Source organism: Triticum dicoccoides, chromosome 4B (assembly GCF_002162155.2).
Source record: "Triticum dicoccoides isolate Atlit2015 ecotype Zavitan chromosome 4B, WEW_v2.0, whole genome shotgun sequence".
Taxonomy (NCBI): domain Eukaryota; kingdom Viridiplantae; phylum Streptophyta; class Magnoliopsida; order Poales; family Poaceae; genus Triticum; species Triticum dicoccoides.
The window spans coordinates 211,492,023-211,500,314 of record NC_041387.1 but is presented as its reverse complement, the minus strand read 5'-3'; positions in this window follow the sequence as shown (position 1 = coordinate 211,500,314).

Genomic DNA, 8,292 nt, shown 5'->3' with positions numbered 1-8,292 from the left:
TATATATATATATATATATATATATATATATATATATATATATATATATATATATATATATATATATATATATATATATATATATATATATATATACCTCGGAAACCGAAAAGTCCCCATAGAGAGCGAGGTTCATGATGCGTGGTATGTGCTACCCCTGATTCGACGCATGGTATATATATACTTCTACTATAGCACAAACCAAAAAGAATAATTCCTTGATGGTCAAATTAGCCTCTCTCTTGTTGGGTCAAAGTGATGGAGGCCAACCTCACGGGCCCACAGATGGAAGCCGCATGCGAGTGAGTTGCTATTGGGAAACCACCGCCTGCATGGTATTGCGTGATGTTTGAATACCAATGCAGACCTTTGATGTGGCACCTGCCTCGGGAACCGGAAAGTCCCCACATGGAGCAAGGTTATGAGGCATATGTATATAGTATACATGTTTCCCCCTCTTTGACATTTACTACATACTCCTACCGTGCATATACGTAAAACAAACCAAAAAAGAGCCATCCTTGTTGGTCAAATTAACCTCCCTCGTTGTACGTTCAACTGATCGACGACGACCTCGCGGGCTCACAGAGAGTCACACACAAGTGAGTGTCATAGGAAAAACACCGCATGCATGTGCCCGTGCGATGTGTGATGTTTGAATACCCAATGCATTAACATGGCACATGCTTCACAAACTGGAAACACACTACACAGAGTTTCACGATGAGTAGCCCCCTCACTTCAAGCCGGTGGGAGGGACTCATGTGAACGCATGTACCTGAACTTTGATAGGGAATCTCACCATGATCCACACCGTAACACACATGCCAAGATGAATCCACCTTTGGTCAAATGCTGTTGGTGTTCTGGGAACCAGGGTACCTAGACTTGCCTGCCTGCAGCCCACGACATGGCTACTTCGATGGCCTGGTACGGCCCACCTCCAAGACTATCAAGACAAGACCCTCACGAGGGGCCGAGCCTCGTGAGGCGGACGATGCCAAGACCTCCCGAGGGAGCGGACTCCCTAGTATACCTCCTGAGGAGCGGAGATTTCTATGCAGGAACCCCACCTCATGAGGTTGCAATGATGCAAGCCAGGACGACCAAGGCAGGCGGGCGCCAGTGGGCACAGAGGAGGAAATTTCCTCTTTGGTGCTAAGGAGGGAAGCGTAGATGTGGGTTCTCGAGGAATCTGGCAAGGGTTTCCATTCCTGTGCAACGAGACCAATACCACCAGCACGACGGGATGGATGTTGTCACCGAGCCCACCGCTGCATCATGACCAGAGGCTTTGCATGCGAAGACTACCTTTAATCAGGATAAGATGTACTTCTTGTCCCCTTTCAAATTGGCCACTGTGGGATCCCTTCCCGCCTACATTTTGGAGGAAGAGGACCGAGACCACTATAAGTACAGGCTAGCTCCACGATAGGGGGGATCGAATCCTGAGACCCCTCGAGCCATCGGGAGGTCACTCAACCATTGTACCAGTTCATCCTCAGCCCCTCGAGAGGCCAATCCACCACAAAGCAGGAGTAGGTTATTACACTGCAAGGTGGCCCGAACCTGGGTAAACTGTTGTGTTCATTTTCTTCCTTGTTCATGCGAATCGAGCTAGGACGTGCGGCGACGATTTGGTTGGCTGGAGAGGTTGAGTTCTTCGCACACGCCCCAGAGTTTGAACCTTACTTGGGTCTGCAGAGCCCTGAATCCGACAATTGGCGCGCTAGCTATGAGCGTGTCGATGTCCTTGCCCATCCATCATCCATGTTCTGCCCCACTCCGTTGCACCCATGGTAGAGGCTCCCCAAGCTTGTGCTGAGCGTTGGGCCACTCACGCCACTCATGTGGTGCCCCTCGGCTGTGGAGCTCATCATCACCCCATGATCCCTGTGGCTAACGATGCCGCTAGCATCACTGGTAGTTGGCGGCAGGGCCTGCCACGCCTTCTCCCGCGCGGCGTCGCAATCGTGCCGCCACACGGTCCTCCTAGCATGCTGTGGCGTTGTCCTTGCATGGTTGCCGAGGGCTGGTGAACATGGAAGCTGCGCTCCTCGTGGCACGAGAAAATGCTGAGATGCCGGCTAGCGGAAGGGAGCTATGACGCCTTGCTTGGGCGGGTCGCTGAGCTGCTCGATGCCGCCTTTGAGGGCGCAGAGCCCTTTCGTATCCTTCCTACGTCACGAGCGCCGCCAGGAGTTCATACCTTCTCCCACTGCCCCTGCTTGTCCTTCCGAATGGAGCCCGGGGGTCTCACGGTGGTGATCTCGCACACGACACTAACCACCCGACAAAAGATGCGTTCCCTTAGCATATGACTGGGATAGGCGGCCCCTCTAGGGGACACAATGAAGGACCACCCCTTGGTCAGCATGAGCAGGCATCAAAGATGGTGGGCGGCGGAGCAAAAGGACGAGAGGCTGGAATCAGGATGATGGCCCCTGGTGCCTCTGAGCCGCCATCGTTGGGTTTGTTGTGCGAACAAAGGGGGGAGCACATTCCTCCCGTTGACCTGGACATCAGTATCGCCAAGGCCACGCGGGACCGGGGCTCCTTACGATCCAACCCAACGCCCCACCGGCACCTTAAACAGCATGGCCACCGGTTACAACCAATATTTTTGCAACATGTCGTGCTAACCTTGGATCGCTGGTAAATCGTGTCACAACGGTGCACCTCCGGGCCCTGGCCCCGCCCCAGGCAGGCAGGGTGCACCAATGCACCCCACGCGCCGCGAGGAGCTCGGTGTCAAGGCTCCCTCTGTGTTATGAGGCATATGGCACCATCACCGAGGTGGCGCGTGCCAACCGGAAGTGGGTCCTTCTCCGGGGAAGACGCCGGTGAGCCCTCCCCCGGCTGAGGGGCCGCGACCACCATACCACGGCGGGCAGCCCCTTCCCTTTGGTTCTGTCCCGTGTTTCTGGACGCCCAAAAAGTGATCGCGGTATGCCAGGGCGGGGTACCCGCCCAGGGGCTAGAAGTGCCCATCAAGTCTCCGCTCGTGACACTCTCACGTAATAATGAGTGGGGTTGCAGACGCCTCGAAGTCCCCACCGCTGCCCCTATGCCTCGCAGGGGCTCCCACCCATGTCTGAGTGGAAGCCCCATGCTCCGCGATGGCGGGAAGACTAGAAGACTGGCATAGGTGCCGGACGCGGATGTTTTTTGTGATCTCTTGTAACTAAATCTGCTGTTTCTTGGAATGAACTTGCAGCTCTTGTATTTTTGTCAAAGAAAAGGGGGGGCGTCTCCTGGTTTCGTCTTCCTCTGGCCATATTCCCTCCGCTTGATTTTCCGTCTTTGCGAGAGATGGCGGGCACCTCTGGCTCCCTCCATCGTGCCCCGCGAGCGAGCGCTGGGCACGTTGTGAATGCTCGGGTGGCCCATCAGCGCTAAAGATGCCCTAAGGGCACAGGCCACAGCAGTCGCGACCTCTCCCATGCGCACATCTCTCTGGATCCTCGCACGGTGCTCTCGAGCGAGCTTGCGGGTGCACATCGCCTAGGGCCCTCGACGGGCGCCCCGCTTCTAGACCCCGAACCAGGCACCACGACCAGTCACGACAATGATAGCCACCCCTACTCAGGGGTCGTGAGTGCACGAAAAGAAAAAGAGGGGCGAAAACAGGGAGTGCAAATACCACTCAATACATCATAGAAAAAGTTCTTCCAAAAATACTTAACAATCCCCACGGGGTCACATTCAAAGTTCTGGCTGGAAAACAGGGAAATACAACCTAGTGAGGTGCGCTATAATCGTCTTCGCTGCCATCATCGTCATCATCAACTCCGCCCTCCTTGGCCGTGGGCACGACCACGTATTCGATAGGGGCGATTTCCGCGATCGGGTCGTCCACTTGATCTTCTACCCAGTTCGCCAGGACGCCTTGGATTGGTCCAGGCACGGGGGCTATCACGTCATCAAAGTCAAAGATAGGATCGGAGCAAAGAAGGTGGCTGAGGACGCGCGAGAACGCATGCCCAAGATGGTCGCAACTCTTCTCCATGATGAGTTGGAGCGCCCTCGCGGCCCCTCTTTCGAGGCTAGTCACGACCTGGGTGAAGAAGCTGAGGTAGCCGATGTCATCGGCTTCGTGCGGGCGGGAGACACTCTCGTCTCAGATGTTGGTTAGGGCCTGGTTGGCCCTGAGCCCAAGGGCCTCGTACATTAAGGAGCGCTCACGCTGTAGCACTCAGCGGTGGCCCGCTTCATCCGAGGCTTTCTCTACAAGGGACAACATGCCTTCAACCTGCTGATGGAGTAAGGACAGCTCGGCCTTAGCGGTAGTCCAATAAGCCTAAGCGGCCTTCGCCCACTGCTCCGCCACAACTAGCTTCTCCTTGAGGGCGTCGGCCTTGCCGTGCAGCTCATCGTGCCGCATGTAGAAGAGAGCCTCTTGGAGCTCCAACTTCCAGCGGTATTCCTCGGCAAGGGTATCATGGATCCCAGCCACCTTCTCGTCAACCTCTTGCTGGATCATCGCCTCCCGAGAAGCAAGGGCATCCTTAGTAGTGGCCACTTGGTGCTCCATCGCTTCCAGCTGCTCATGCTCTAGGCTTAGCTCCATCGCCTCCAGTGTTAGCGTATCTTCGATTGTGCGGGGTCTCGCCCCACCCGCGGGCAGCCTGACCTCCGGGGTGGCAAGCACAACCATGCGCGCCTAGACTTGTCGCTCGAGGACGGCGTTGGAAGCTTGGAGCTCCTTCTCGCACGCCTACGCCGCTTCGCGCTGCCGGTCTACGACACAGGCTTCCTCCAAGGTGCGACTGAAGCCACCACAATCGCGTCTAGGAAGTCTACCATTTCCCTTTGAGCCTGCTCGCGCTAGAGGAGACCGAGGGTGACGGCGACCTTGAGTCGGCACCATTTGCACCCCAGGTGCAGGCGCTCCGTCTCAAGCCATGAGTCGACATCGCCAAGCTCCTCCCCAAAGGAGGCCTAGCGAGGTCACCGCCTCCTAGAGAACTACATGTCGGACAGTGCTGCATCTGCGCGCAAGCTCCAATGCCTGGCTAGGGCCTTCTTGCGTGCCTTGGATGGCCGGGGGGAGTGAGAGGATTCACCCATCTCTGGCAGAGGCCAGTGGACTGGCTTCCCTTCGCCCGCTCCTCCGGCCCGACGCAGGCTAGCCCCGCCTCTCAAAGATGGCATCGTCGTGAGAGCCGCCCGGCCATCGGCAAGAGCTATCGGGTGAGCCCTTGGTGCTACCTCCACAATCTGGAGGCCGCAACTGAAGAAGGGCGTCGGGAATGCAGGCTTGTGGTCCCCTAGGGGCGGCCTTGCCTCGTGTACAGGTGCCACCTCATGCGCAGTCATCTGGCTCTTGGGGCCCAAAGTCGCGACATGGCCGGTGGCCTCTGGAGGTCCCGCCCGGGACGCGCTTGCCCCTGCAACAGAAGGTATCCTGAAGGGAAAATGTTAGGAGAAGATGCAATATGCGAGAGTCAAGAGAAGGGCGAGGTACTTACTCGTCCACGGCTATCCACTTCCTCCTTTTCAGGGTCCTTGGGACAGGCTTGCAGTGGCTCCCGAGCCTCTTCCTCTTGCGGGATGCCCCAAGATCCGGAAGGGACTCGTTGGGGACTGGCACGTAGCCCTTCACGGTGGGGACAACGACTGCATCTGTGGGTGGTACTCCTTCTTTGCTGCATGTGGGGACATGGGCGGCCACCTCAGGAGCACTTGGTGGCGCCCGCCCAACGGCGGCCACCTCAGGAGCACATGGTGGCGCTAGCCCCACGGCGGCCACCTCAGGAGCACATGTGATGTCAGCTCCCCAACGGCAATCTCAGGAGCACTAAGCGGTGCCCTCTCCCCCACAACCACCTTGGGAGCGCTCACCTGGGGGCCCCATGCGTGGGAATCACCAAGAGGGGTTGTCGCGAGGCCCCTCATGGCATCGGGGAGCAGCCCCCACTCGTCGAAGCGCGGCTTCTTTTTGGCGACGGCTCCCCCCCCCCCATGTGGATCATCGTAAAGAGGGAATCCGTTCGTAGGGAGCTCAGCGGGTTCTCCGTCGGTCAGGAGGCGGAGCACTATGTGCAGGGTGCTGGAAGGAAGAGAAGGCCGCTAGAGCCTCATGTCGTCCGCGAGCCCGGTAGAATCCCACATCGTGCGGGAATGGCGGTGAAGCAGGGTGATGCGTCGACAGGTGAACTCCCTCACCACCATCGCCATTGTCACCCCGGCCTTCTCCAAATTGTCCAGCCTAGCCATGACTCAGGTGAGCCACAGGTCAACCAACATCGCGTTTCCCCACCCGAAGCTCGGCTTCGCACGGGCGCAGGGGAGCAGAAGCAGGGGGCTACGCACAATAGCATTCATGTACACCAACCGCTTCCGGAATCCCCTCGCATCTGGGCAGAGCGTGTAGTCAATGCCGGAGCCTACGATCGCCGCCACCGCCTGAAGTGACAAGCACCCCGAGTGTTTCTCGTCATCGACCAATTGGAGCAGAAGAAGTGGCAGAGCAAGGCCATGGACAGACCAATGGACACGATGGCCTTGCACAAGAATGCGAAAGCGGAGAGGAGGACGATGGATCTGGGATCTAGATGCAGCGCGTGAATTTGATAGTGCGAGAGCACAACATTGAAGAAATCGGAGAAAGGAGGCAGCAGGCCAGCGAAAAGGGCGTGGAGATGAAGAGGGATCTCGGTGACCTCCATGTCAACCAAAGCCCGGGAGGCGGTCCAGATTTTTGTTGCCTTCCGCTCATTGGAATCAGCAACAATGGCGTGCCGAACCTTATCTAGCCCCTACTGATTGGTCACCGTGGACCGGTCCCACGCTGGTTCCGGCCCTGGCGAGGGCTCCGCGGTCATGGGAGTCTTGCCCTTCTTCTTCCTAGGAGCCATGGCGGCGAGGTGGATTGGAGTTGTCACGAAATATGGCAAACGGGGCGCAAGTCCGCGAGGAAGAGGAGAAGCAGAAGGCAAGCAAATAGTAAAGCAATGATGGCTTGAGTGTGTGCACCAAGAAGTTTTCAAGTCAAAGCAGTTGTCGAGGCAGTGTGGGGAAGCGGAGGCTCCCACATCTCATCAAGCGCCACACGTTAACCTGGCTCGTAGGTGATTGGGGCCCGCGGCGCTTCGCCCCGAAGCCAAGTCCGAGCATGCCTTGGGTCTAAGGGTTTTTGTCGGTGTTCTGGGAACCAGGGTACCCAGACATGCCTGCCTGCAGCCCATGGCATGGCTCCTTTGATGGCCAGGTACGACCCACCTCCAAGACTATCAAGACAAGACCCTCGCGAGGGGCCAAGCCTCGCGAGGCGGACGCCACCAAGACCTCTTGAGGGAGCGGCCTCCCCAGGCTTCCTCCTGAGGAGTGGGGATTTGTATGCAGGCACCCCACCTCATGAGGGTGCAATGACACAAGCCATGACGACCAAGGTAGGCGGGCGCTAGCGGGTGCAGAGGAGGTAGTTTCCTCTTTGGTGCTAAGGAGGCAAGCACATGTGTGGGTTCCCGAGGAATCTGCCAAAGGTTTCCATTCCTATGGAACATGACCAAGACCACCAGCATGGCAGGACGGATGTCATCGCTGATCCCACTGCTACGTCACGACCAGAGGCTTTGCAGGCAAAGACTACCTTTCGTCCGGATAAGATGTACTACTTGTCCCCTTTAAAATTGGCCACTGTGGGATCCCTTCTTGCCCATGTTTTGGGGGAAGAGGACCCAGGGCACTATAAGTATAGGCTAGCCACCATGATAGGGGGGATCGAATCCTAAGACCCTTCGAGCCCTCGTGAGGTCGCTCAACCATTGTACTAGTTCATCCTCAGACCCTCGAGAGGCCAATCCACCACAAAGCAGGAGTAGGGTCTTACACCGCAAGGTGGCCCGGACCTTGGTAAACTACCGTGTTCATATTATTCCTTGTTCATGCGAATCGAGCTAGGCCGTGAGGCGACGACCTGGTTGGCTAGAGAGGTTGAGTTCTTCGCACACGCCCCAGAGTTCAAACCTTACTTGGGTCTGCGGAGCCCTGAATCAGACAAATGCCTCTCATTGTTGGTGGAAACTGAAACCTTTGCGTGCTAGCAAATGGTCACATCGCTGCTAACCGCACGAGGGAGTGTCCGAGGGGACCACCAATGCATGCCTGTGCCCCGAACATGTATGTATGAAAGGGTTGTGTAATGCTTTAAATAACCAATTCACGACTTTGATGTGGCATATATGACTCACAAAATGATCAATAATCCCACACGAAGGCTCACGACTCGTAGTGTACTGCCCCCCCGACACACACGAAGGCTCGTGACTCGTACTATACTGCCGGACC